The sequence below is a fragment of the Triturus cristatus genome, chromosome 12 (genome assembly GCF_964204655.1).
Source record: "Triturus cristatus chromosome 12, aTriCri1.1, whole genome shotgun sequence".
Classification (NCBI taxonomy): Eukaryota; Metazoa; Chordata; class Amphibia; order Caudata; family Salamandridae; genus Triturus; species Triturus cristatus.
This window is the reverse complement of record NC_140595.1, coordinates 21,510,430-21,523,683: the sequence shown is the minus strand read 5'-3', so window position 1 is coordinate 21,523,683 and position 13,254 is coordinate 21,510,430.

The following is a 13,254-nucleotide window of genomic DNA, read 5'->3' as shown; positions in this document are numbered from 1 at the left end:
CTGGGTGCGAATATTGTTCGCAATGGATATTGCCTACGGTTCATCAGTCCTCCACCTTCCATTCCTCCGAAGCCAACCAACTATCATCTTCCTCTGTTACGAGCGGAGGTCAACATCCTTTTCCAGACGTTGGAGGTGGAGCCAGTTCCTCCTCAAAAGCAATGAACCGGCATTTATTCCAGATAAATTCTTGTCAAGAAGAAAGACCGAAATGAATTCAGACCCATTCTAGAACTCAAGAGAGCCACAACGTGGATTTGGTGAGAGAACTTCAGGATGCTGGCACTACACCAAATTTATCCTCAACTACATCAAGGGGATTGGCTCTGCTCAATCGACCTACAAGACGCGTACTTTCACATTCCAAATGCCAGAAAGCACCACAAATTCTTGAGGTTCGTGGTGGGACAGTACCCGGGTCCTCCCATTTCATTTAAAATCATCACCCAGAACATTCTCCAAATGCATGGCGGTGGTTGCTGCCCATCTTTTGGAGGCACAGCGTATTCGTCTAGCCGTATCTGTATGATTGGCTTATCAAGGCATCCTCGGCCCAAGAAGCACAGCTTAATTACAACTGGACTCACACTAGGACTTCAAAGCAATCTCGACAAGTTCATCTCTACCCCAGTACAGACCTTGCACTATCTAGGAGCCTCCATCGACACGTTAAAGGCAAAAGTGTTTCCTTCGGAGGAGAGGCTCTTCTCGATCCTTCGGTAATGTTAGTGTCTCATGAAAGCTTCTCATCCAACAGTGAGGACAGTATCCTCTCTTCCCGGCTCAATGGCTTCATGTATTTTTCTCACACCAAATGCCCGTTTACACAAGGCCTCTACAGGAATGTCTTGAAGATTAGTGGGACCAACTGACAGGAAACTGTGAGGACAGGATACAACTATCGCTCCATGCGAAGTTGTCCCTTAAATGTTGGTGCTCCCCATCCAATCTTCTCCAGGACACTCCGTTCCATCAGGAGATTCCACCTCTGACTATAGTCACAGACGCGTCATTGCTGGGCTGGGGAGCCTTTATGGACCATCTCCAGATCCAGGGGTTATGGTCATCAAAGGAAGCTTCGTAGCACATCAATCTCCTAGAACTACGCGCAGTACATCTGGCGTTGAAAGATATCTACCCGTCGTTCAACTCCCCCTCCCGGCTTTTTCAGATGGACAACACCTTAACGATGTACTACCTCAACAAGCGGTGGGGTCAAGGTCCAGACACTTGTCTCCCGAGTCCCAGACAATCTGGAACTGGCTTCTTGCCAGGTGCCTGACCATCACAGCAGTACACCTACCAGGTGTCCAAAATGCTCAGGCGGACTTGCTCAGCAGATTCCTGCAAGAGAACCACAAGTGGGTCTTGCACAACATGTTACAAGACTTATTTCAGCGATGGGATACACCCAGCTTCAATTTGTTTGCCACCGCAGAAAACCGCTTCGCATCACGGTTCTACCAGACAGGGACTTTGGGGGAATGGCCTAAGGATCAATTGGTCTGGCAAATATCTCTATACTTTTCCACCAATCCCCCCCTGATTCCGGAAGTTGACATAAAGTTGACTTAGTCCTCATCAAAGATGATCCTCATAGCTCCGGAGGGTCACGCCAGTGGTGGTTCACGGACCTCTTTCAATGGTCTATCTGTCCACATATGAGGCTGCCATGCAGACCAGATCTGCTGACGAAATTCGGAGGCCAGATAGTGCACTCCAATCTCTCCTCTTTGAATTTGGCAGCATGGCTCCTGAGCCGATACAATATGGACATTTGAGTCTAACTCGGGACTGAATACAAATTCTCAAAGAATCTAAGTGACCTTCAACTCGTTCCGCATATGCTTTCAAATGGAAGAGATTCTGCATATGGTGCTCATCCAAGAACAAGAAAGAGCTGGCAAGTCATCTAAAAAGTCTCATCATGAGACTGGCCACTCTTCTGAAGGAAAAACTGTGGAAACATCAAAAATGGCACTGAAAACGGCATTGAAACAGTCCAAGACCTAGTCAGAGTCTGTTAGATCGGCGCCGCCAAAAAAGACCCCGCCGAAGCCTCCTCCGACCTAGTCGACGCTACCTCCTTCGACGGAAGATCCGGTAAGATCCATTCCTTCGACCAAGACTAAATTGCCACCGTCGACTATCACAGTATTGCCTCCGTCGACAGCTCCATCGACGACTGCCCCATTCTCGTCGACGCTCCCACCGTTGACGACTGTTCTATTCTCGTCGACGCTTCCACCGTCAACGACGACCTCTACTTCGACGACATCGTCGACGACGGGTCTTTCGACTAAGACAATGTCAACATTAACATCGGTAATGGCAGCTTCAGCTGTTCCTATGTCTCCTTCCATGGTCCTCTCGTCGACTATTACACGGACAAGGCCTGCTTCACTGCAAGTAACTCCTATTTTATCATTGAAATTAGCGTCTACGTTCCCGTCTGCGAGACGCTACTACCACGACCCTTCTTACATTTCTCCGTTGCCTCCAAGCCATTTTTTGGAAGAGTCGGAGGATGATGGGCTATTCAGCCCTGCACGTAGCCCTTCTCAGCTTCATGTTGAATACAAGGAAGATGATGAGGAAGAAGAGTATTACGAGCCTTATCAAACAGTGCTAAGGCCTCAAGTGTTTTTGCCTCATCAGTAACCTGTGATGCAGATGCCAGTAGCGATGGTACAGGACTTGGCAGCTATGCTGAAAGATTACCATACTCGTTTTCCGACTGCGGCTTACCCTGTTCAAAGACAGCTTTCTCCTCCATCTGTATTGCATACTTCAAGTTCACTGCCCCGGCTGCTGGGTCTCAACATATCATAACATCTGAAAGAAACACGTTAGTTAGATTCCTCACCTTAAAATATCCCCAGGCGTCAGACTGGATCCGGAAGATTTTTCGTCAGCAATACCCCTTGTGCGTCGCTAGGCGTCGTCTGCGACTCCGCGTCCGTCGTCGGCGTCGTGCGCCGGAATGACGTCGTCGGAGTACTTAGACGCCGCCCTCGCGCGCTGACGTCAGTTCTTCTTTTTTCCGCGCCAGTAAGCGCCGATCCGGGAGAGCTACCCCTTTAGTCAATTTTTGACTAACTTTTTTGACTCTTTTTGGTCACTTCTCGACTCTGGTGCCGGTAGGATGCCTGGTTTCAAGTCCTGCGACGACTGTCACCGACTGATGTCAGTGACCGATCATCACCGCCGGTGCCTGTACTGCTTGGGCCTCGACCACGACGCGGCGTCGTGCTCCGATTGTATGGCCCTGACCTCGAAAGCTAGGCGGGAGTGGTCCCGCAAGCTTCTCGAGCTTCGCCACTCGCTCCGCGCTGCTCTCGATCCCGGTCCAGGAGGAGGTCCAAGGATCTGTCGCGGAGCCGCACTCGACATCGTCACTCGTCTGGCTCGAAGTCTTCGGGTAAGTCGAGGCACTCCAAGAAGCGACACTGCTCTTCGGACTCCCCTCGCCGATCACGCGACTCGGCCGAGGGTCCGGGTGGTTCCACCCCCGCGGCTCCGCAGGAGCCGCGCAAGTCCCCATACCCGACGGTCCCTGGGACTGACGCGACGCCGGCAGAGGTCAGTGCCTTCCTCTCGGCCATGAGGAGCCTGGCCCCGCTGGCGCGCCTTCAGGCTCCGCGGATTCGACTGGGTGACCTCGCGTGCCGGCGGCTCCGGCCCCGACGCCGCAGGTCCCCGAGGGGCCTAAGCCTGGGCTCCCGTCGACGCCGGTCGACCTCGTTACGCCCCTGGCGCCGACACCGATACCACCGCCGGCTCCGGTCGACGTCGATCCCCGGTTCAGCCCCTGTCCAATCCCGACGCCGCATCCGACGCCGCTAGAGACACATATTGTCTATCGACCGGCTCCGATCATTCCTCCTGTTTACCAGGAATCGGATGACGGGGGCGAATGGGGGGGTCTGATGACCCTATGGCCCTTCAGGGCCAACTTGCACAGGACTGGGCAGATGAACTGGGGGAGGCCAGTGGTTTGGATACCTCACCGGACACTGGATTCATCTCTACTCCGACTGTGGCTTCGGAGGAGGGTGCAGCTTTTTCTGTGGTGCTGCGCAAGGCGGCCGAAGCCCTTGGGCTTGAGCTGCCTGCTGTGGCTGTGAGGACTAACATCCTCACTGAGGTGCTTCAGTCTGCCGCATGCTCCACTGAGCCTCTGCTGCCATTCAATGAGGCCCTCACTGACGTTCTGCAGGGCACCGGGTCCAAGCCCTCCACAGTCCCTCCTGTGGATAGGAACGTTGCCAGGCGCCACCGCCCTGCTCCGGGCGACCCCAGTTTTCTGTCCCAACACCCCACCCCCGAGAGTCTGGTTATCCAGGCCTCTACCTCCCAATCCTCCTTCCCGTCCGCTCCTCCGGACCGGGATTCCAAGAGACTGGAACAGTTTGGTAAGAAGCTGTTCTCCTCGCTCAGTTTGGGCCTGTGGTCTTTGAACACCGCCTGTCTCTTGGACTGTTATTCCCACTCTCTGTGGGATGCGGTGGAGGACGTGCTGCCACTGTGCCCGGAGGAGGCCCGGGTGCGGCTTTCCTCGGCCCTGGCCGATGTTAGAGATGCAGCGCGCCATGCAATCCGATGTGGACTCGACACTACGGACTCGCTGGGTAGGGCGATTTCTACCATGGTGGCGCTTCGACGTCACGCCTGGCTGCGGTCCACGTCCTTTTCAGGGGATGTCCAGAGCACCCTCATGGACATGCCTTTTGATGGCGCTCGCCTTTTTGGTGAGAAAGCGGACAGTGCGCTGGCTCGCTTCAAGGACTCCCGGGCTACGGCCACGTCCTTGGGCCTCTCGGCCCCGCGGCCACAAACTTCCGCTTTTCGCTCCTTTCGTGGCCAAGGAAGGGGCACGTCCGCCTAGCCACCGGCCGCAGAACCAGCCTGCGTGCGGTCGCGGATGTGGTTTCCGCGAGGCGGTACTGGAAGACGACGCGGTCAGTCCACATCCACCTCGGCAGCATCCGCCTCAAAGCCTTCCTAGTCCGAGCTTTCAGGCCCATTCCACGCCAGCGGGAGGCCGGGTTCGCCATCACCTGCTCCACTGGCGTGCCATTACTTCGGACAGGTGGGTGCTGCAAATCGTCCGAAGGGGCTACTCCCTCCCCTTCGAGACGACCCCTTCAGCCATGCCACCGCAGCACCACCGTATCTCGGGGGATCATTTGAATCTTCTACACGAGGAAGTTTCGGCCCTCTTGGCCAATGAGGCCGTTGAGCGCGTTCCGAGCCCAGAAGTAGGCCGTGGTTGTTATTCCCACTACTTTCTGGTTCCCAAGAAGGGCAAAGGGGGCCTACGCCCTATCTTGGACCTCCGGAACGTCAATGCCTTCCTCCGGCAGGAACGGTTCAAAATGTTAACTTTGGCTCAGGTTCTAGCTGCCCTCGACCCTGGAGACTGGATGGAAGCGTTGGACTTGCAGGACGCATATTTCCACATCCCCGTCCTGCCGGCCCACCGGCGTTACCTGCGGTTCACGGTGGGTCAGGAGCGCTTTCAGTTCACCGTGCTCCCCTTCGGCCTTACCAGTGCCTCTCGGGTGTTCACGAAAGTGATGGCGGTGGTCGCAGCTCATCTGCGCAGATCAGGGGTTCCAGTCTTCCCCTATCTCGACGACTGGTTGTTGAAGGCGGGCTCGCCCCAGGCAGTCGTCTCCCACCTCCAGACTACGGCGGATCTCCTGCATTTGCTGGGGTTTTCCGTCAACGTGCCGAAGTCACACCTGAGCACCTCTCAGAAGCTCCTTTTCATCGGAGCGGTTCTCGATTCGGCGCAGTTCCGGGTTCATCCCCCGGAACAGCGGGTCTGGAATATACAGGCCCTGATTCCCAACTTTCGGCCTCTATCCTGGGTTTCGGTCAGGCTAGTGTTGTGGCTTCTGGGGCTGATGGCCTCCTGCATCCTACTAGTGCGTCACGCCAGGCGGCGCATGCGGGCTCTGCAGTGGGACCTGAAGTTTCAGTGGGCCCAGCATCACGGCAACCTGTCCGACCATGTCTTGATCTCGGAGGGCACTGCACAGCAGTTGCAGTGGTGGCTCACGGACCGCGATTGGGTCACGGGCAAGAGCCTCTCCCTACCCCTACCGGAGCATGTCGTAGTGTCGGATGCGTCCCTCCTGGGATGGGGTGGCCATATGGGAGAGGCGGAGATCAGAGGCCTCTGGTCTCCGGCGGAGTCTCGCCTCCACATCAACTTGTTGGAGCTGAGAGCGATCCGACTTGCACTGAAAGCCTTCCTTCCCTCTGTCCGGGGAAGTGTCGTGCAGGTGTTCACGGACAACACCACCGCCATGTGGTATTGCAACAAACAGGGCGGGGTGGGGTCGTGGACCCTTTGTCAGGAGGCTCTGCGCCTCTGGACATAGCTGGAACACCATGGCATCACCCTGGTGGTTCAACATCTGGCAGTCTCTCTGAACGCCAGAGCAGACGAACTCAACCGCCGGTGTATGATGGATCACGAATGGCGTCTGAACTCCGAGGTGGCGCAAGGTCTCTTTCAGGAGTGGGGAGAGCCTTGGTTAGATCTATTCGCCACCGACGAGAACGCGCAATGTCAGCAGTTCTGCGTGTTGGAATTTCCAAGGCGGCACTCGCTCGGCGACGCTTTTCGTCGCGAGTGGAGTTGCAGTCTGTTGTACGCCTTTCCGCCTATACCACTTCTGCCCAGAGTGCTGAAGAAGATCAGGCGCGACCGGGCCCAAGCCATCTTGGTGGCTCCGGATTGGGCACGAAGGTACTGGTATCCCGAGCTACTCAGTATGTTGACCGATCCTCCGATACGTCTGCCCCTTCGGGAGGATCTTCTGTCGCAGCAGCAGGGGACGGTCCTCCACCCGAACCTGTCCAGCCTCCACCTCCATTCGTGGAGATTGAGTGGCGGCAGTTGATGCCATTTGACTTGCCTCCTGAAGTCTGTGATATCATTCTGGCAGCAAGGCGTCCCTCCACAAAGACTGTATACGCCTGCCGGTGGAACAAATTTGTGGCATGGTGCACAGCAAAGGCTGTGGATCCCCTTTCCGCCCCTCTTTCTGAGGTTCTCCTCTTTCCTCTTTCTTTGGCCCGGCAGGGCTCTACCCTGGGCACCTTGAAAGGTTATCTTGCTGCCCTCTCTGCCTTCTTACGGCTTCCTGATCAGCCCTCTCTTTTCAAGTCCCCTGTAGTGTCACGCTTTCTTAAAGGCATTACTCACACGTTCCCTCCTGTCCCTTTCGTAATGCCTCAGTGGGACTTGAATCTTGTCTTAACATTCCTGATGTGCGCTCCCTTTGAGCCTCTTCACAATTGTCCTCTTCGTCTTCTAACTCTTAAGACTGCTTTCCTGGTAGCCATCACCTCGGCTAGACGGGTGAGTGAGCTCCAGGCTCTATCGTCCAAGCCTCCTTTTCTATCTGTTCATCCGGACAAGGTTGTCCTTCGGCCTCGTCCTTCCTTTCTACCGGAAGTGGTGACCCCCTTTCATCTTGGGCAATCTGTCTTTCCGCCTCCGCATCCTTCCAAAGAGGAAGAGCGGCTCCACCGTCTGGACCCAAAACGTGCGCTCTCCTTTTATTTGGACCGCACAAAACAGTTCTGAGTGGACGACCAGCTTTTCGTTGGCTACGTGGGTGCAAAGAAGGGAAAAGCTGTGCACAAACGGACCATCTCCCGGTGGGTCGTTTTGTGTATAAACATCTGTTATTTCTTGGCGAAAAAGGACCCTCCTGTTGGGCTGCGAGCCCATTCTACTCGGGCCACGGCGGCTACTACTGCTTTGGCACGGGGAGTCCCTTTGTAGGACATCTGTCAGGCGGCGACGTGGGCTTCGCTGCACACGTTTGCCTGGCATTATTGCCTAGACAGCCAAGTCCGGAGGGATGGCTTCTTTGGCCGTTCTGTCCTCCAGGACTTTCTGGTGTGATCTTGGTTCGCAGACCCACCACCGGGGTTGGTATTGCTTGGGTATCTATTCTAAGGTGAGGAATCTAACTAACGTGTTTCTTTCAGATGAACAAGTTACTTACCTTCGGTAACGATGTATCTGTAAGAAACATTAGTTAGTTAGATTCCTCACCGACCCACCCATCCTCCCCGTTCTGTGAACTGACATCTAGGGTTAAGGCTATCCCTTTCAGGGCCCTAGATTTTTTTGGCACCAGTGTCGGTCTCTTGCATGGCTCTGCGTTCCTGGCGCAGAAAGCTATGTACAAGAACTGACGTCAGCGCGCGAAGGCGGCGTCTAAGTACTCCGTCATTCCGGCGCACAACGCCGACAACGGACGCGGAGCCGCAGACGACGCCTAGCGACGCGCAAGGGGTATTGCTGACGAAAAATCTTCCGGATCCAGCCTAACGCCTGGGGATATTCTAAGGTGAGGAATCTAACTAACTAATGTTTCTTACAGATACATCGTTACCGAAGGTAAGTAACTTGTTCTATACCACAAGACCAAAGGGCACAAGATGATGACGAGGCAATGGTCGCTGAAGAGGGCGAACTCCCTAAATCGCCAATAACCGTGGATGAATGGGAGGATTATGTAATCCCTACACCATCATCGCCAGTTCCTCAGCAATTGATTCCCCCGGGATGATATTGGAGGTTTTCATGCAATCATGGAGAGCGCAGCAACACAATTTCACCTAACAATGCCTGTTAACCAGTCCGACTGCTTCCTCTATGATTTTAAGTTTAAGAGCAGGAAATCGGTCCGTGCCATTCCCATAATAGACCATATCTGAGAAGAAGGCGTCAAGATTCTGAGGAACCCTCTTTCTGTACCGGCAATTCTTCCCAGGGTTGATTGGAAATGTAAGGCTCCGGACGATGCCCCTGCTTGCCTGTCCGGTCATCCTAGGCCTGACTCGGTCATCTCTCAGGCCGCTCAGCGCAGGTCGAGAAATTCATCAGCACCGATCACTGCGCCTCATAACAAGGATGGTAGGAGGCTCGACAATATAGGGAAGAGGTTTACCACCATAGCGGGTGCTTCTGTTCGTGCCGCTAACTCATTGGCAATCCTAGGGAGGTATGACCGCCAAATGTGGTCAGATATGGCTCCATATCTTGAGTTTTTACCAGAGGATATGAAACAGGAGGCGAGGAAAATTCTCCTGGAAAGGGAAAGAGCGGCGCCGGGAACGATCCACATTTCCATGGATCTAGCCTCTCTTGGATTCCGACAACTGGCTGGAGCGGCGGTCCTACGTCACCAGGGTTGGCTTAAATCAACCACTTTCTGCCCATTGTTTTAAAGCAAAATCCTCGACATGCCTTTCGATGGTGATGCGCTCTTTGGCAAGCACATTGATGATGCCCTGCAAGAGATTAAAAAGGACACTGACACTGCCAAAGCCCTGGGTACGCTTCAATACAGATTAACTCCTTTTCTAGGTGCCCGTGGCAGAGGGTCTTTCTCAATCTTGGAGGATACCAAAAGTACCAACCCCAGTCTTATCAGAGCAGATATGGTTTTCAACAGCAGCAACAATCTTGGAGTGCCCCCTGTTGCCGCTTACAGACAACAGAATAGTAGGAAACAGCCCCAGTAGGGCAGAGATAATGGTAGGAAACAGTGACGTTTCCCCAGCACCTGCAACAGTTCGTCCATACTGCAACACCAAGATGCCAAACATTTTTTTGTCATTTCAACCAATGGGAAATGCTGACCGCGGAAAAGTGGGTTTTGGAAATAATCAAATTCGGGCACACCCTGGAATTTGTAAACCTTTTTAAAGAAGCAGCCACCACATCTAGCTCTTCTTAGGAAAGATGCAAGGTGTATGCTACAAAAAGGAGCTATAGAGAAAGTGACTCGCTCTCGAGTGGGAAGAGGTTTTTACTGCCTTTTCTTTTTAATCAAGATAGTCGGGAGATGGAGACCAATCCTAGATCTGAGGAAGCTGAACAAATGCCTGCAAAAGAAATCCTTTTGCATGGTTACTCTTCAAGAGATCCTACAGCTCCTAGACCATGCAGACTTCATGACAAAATTAGAGCTGCAGGATGCATATTTCCACATCCCGATCCACCCCAAACATCGAAAGTTCCTCCGTTTTACTGTGACAGGTGCGCATTTTCAGTTTAAGGTTCTCCCTTTTGGCCTGCGTTCAGCTCCAAGAGTTTTTAAAACATGCCTTGCTCCGGTTGCGACTTATCTCAGGCTGCAGCTTTTCCCATATCTGAACGATTGGCTAATAAATGCTCCGTCTTTTCAGCAGGCTTCAGAAGTAACACACACCTGCCTTCGCATGTTTCAATCTCTGGGACTGTGTCTCAACTCCCAAAAATCAGTTCTTTTTCCGTCTCAAAGAGTTCAGTTTTGGACACTATCCAGGACAAAGCATCTTTGACCGCAGAAAGACAATCGCATCTGGTTTCTCTAGCGTCGGTCCTACGAAAAAGAAAGTTTGCTTCTGTGACAAAGATACAATCCTTTCTCGGAATGTTGTCCTCTGCAAACCTTTTGATTCCTCACACACGTCTCAGAATGAGACCTATCCAAGAAGAACTGGACAGTCAATTGCTTTAAATAACAGGGTCGTTCGACGACTTGGTTAAAAGAACCCCGGCTATGTGAGAGGCTTTGCTTTGTTGGCAGCGCTCCAGCAATGTCTCGACCGGGCTTACCTTTCTTTCTCCTCCACCGGAATTCATCTTGACTACAGACACGTCTCTCGAAGGATGGAGTGTGCACCTCCAAGATCTCTGCATAAGAGGAAAATGGTCCAAAGCATTGTCAAGAATAAACATCAATTTCCTAGCGCTTCAAGCTATTTTTCTGGCTCTACAGTCTTTTCTCCCAAGACTGCAGGGTTCATCAGTTCTCATAAGAACTAACAACACCACTTGCATGCATTACCTAAACAAGCAAGGGGTACTCATTCTCACATCCTATCTCAGGAAGCTCAGAGCATTCTGAAGTGGCTTCTTTCTCATCATATTACTAAAAAGGTGGAGCTTCTGCCAGGAGTAAACACCCTGGCGGATACTCTGAGCAGAACATCAAATTTTTGCCACGAATGGGAACTTAAAGTCAGTAGATTGAGTGCATTTATCGGATGTGGGGCAGGCCCAACTTGGATCTCTTTGCCTCCAAGACAAATCGGAAATGCCCATTCTTTGCAAGTTGGGATCCAGAGAAGGGCTCTTTGGGAAACGCCTTCATGATGAGATGGATGGGGATTTTTGCTTATGCTTCCACCCCACCTCCACCCCCCACTTTCCACTGCTCCCGAGGCTTCTAAGGAAAATGAAACTGGAACCGTGCCAAATGATTCTCATTGCCCCACAATAGCCGCGTCAGCACTGGTTCAGAGAGCTTCTCCTACACTCGGGATGCAGTCCATTTCGTCTCCCAGTGTCTCCAACTCTATTGACAATGAGCAAGGGCCAGATTCTCCATCCGCATCCAGAACCTCTGCAGCTTCATGCCTGGCTTCTGAGCTCACTGAATTCAAGGAGCTAGATTTACCGCAAGACTGTAGTACTTGCAAGAGCTCCTTCTACTCTAAAAACATTCTTTGAAATAGAAACGTTTCTGTTCTTGGTGCCGTGATGAGGTTCTCCCCTATCTTCTCTCATTAGCCAAGTCTGGACTCTCGTTCGCATCTGTTAAGCTGCATCTGGCCATTTGGTCAAGCAATTTTTGAAAGGTCTCTTCAGAACTTTTCTGCCCTTTAGAGCTCCACCCCTGAATGGAGGCTTAATCTGGTTCTCTCTCAGCTCATGAAACACCCATTTGAACCTGTGCACAAAGCTGAACTTAAATATCTTGCCTGGAAAACTGCTCTTTTGTTGGCGCTTACCTCTGCTAGGAGAGTCAGTGAAATTTAAGCATTTACTATCAAACAGCCTTACTTAAGGTTTACCAATGGCTATGTTCTCTTAAGAACAAATCCTACTTTCTTTCCAAAGGTTCCATCTTCTTTCCATCTTAATGAGCCCATTATTCTATGTAATTTCTTTCTCAGTCAGTCTACCCTGGCTGAAAAGGCCCTACACACTTTGGACATTAAAAGGTGCCTTAAATTCTACTTATCACGAACTGTATCCATCTGGAAGTCGGATCAATTGTTTATATCTTATGGTGGTCAAAAACCAGCTGCAGCTGTGTCGATGTCCACAATTGCAAGATGGATTGCATCAGCGATTCAATTTTGCCAATCTAAAGCTGGAAGCCCTCTGTCCGTGCAGCCTAAAGCTCATTCCACAAGGGCTGTGTCATCATCACCAGCGCTTTTTGCCGGAGTGCCGTTGGAGAAGATTTGCTGTGCTGCAACATGGAAGAATGTGCACACATTCACACGGCATTACTGTCTAGATCTGGCTACAGAAGCTGAGTCAGCAGTTGGTCAAGCAGTGTTGAGCAATCTTTTCAAATAAGGTAAGCCTCTTTCGAGAGGCAACTATTGTATTCATGCTTTTGAATGCTATCTCTTTTAATTGTTAATGTTTCTGATGTCTCTCATATGATGTGGCATATGTTAAATAAGTAGGTTTACAATTGTATTGCACAAAGTGTTTAATGTGGTATATATAATACCCGCCATCCGCTAAGGAACTATGATTTTTTACTGCTAACTATTCTGAGTCAGGCATGTGAATCTTTGAAAGATACCCCAATACTGGATAAGAAAATGGGTTACTTACATGTAACTTCAGTTATCCAGTATTGGTATCTTTCATCAATTCACATGCAACCCACCCTCCTCCCTGGAGAGGTTTCCCTTATTACTTTGTTATACTTACTGACACTTGTGCTACGAAAATCTGAGGGAGTGTTCTACAGGGTGCTTGAGCCTGACTGGCTGGGTTCCAAATTTGATTCTTTTACAAAAAGACAAGGATAGGCTAGTGTAGTGACTTTATGGTCCATTATAGCCTATTGTATGATATTTTATTACTGGTATGTATATATTTTATTTGTACCGTGAGACTCCCACCTCAACGGCAGGGATGATTCAGGCATGTGAATCTATGAAAGATACCAATACTGGATAACTGAAGTTACAGGTAAGTAACTCGTTTTCTTCCATGCTTACTCTATTTGGCAACATCTGGTTTACAAATGTCCTTGATAAAAGTTCACCTGACAGCTTCGACTGCCTATAGAAAATGTCCCTCACAAGCCTTTTTTGGAATCCCTGTAATTAAGGATTTCTTAGAGGGCTTAAAAAGGCATTTCCTCCAATCAGACACCCTTCTCCTCCATGGGAGCTTAATATAGTACTTTCATGCCTTAT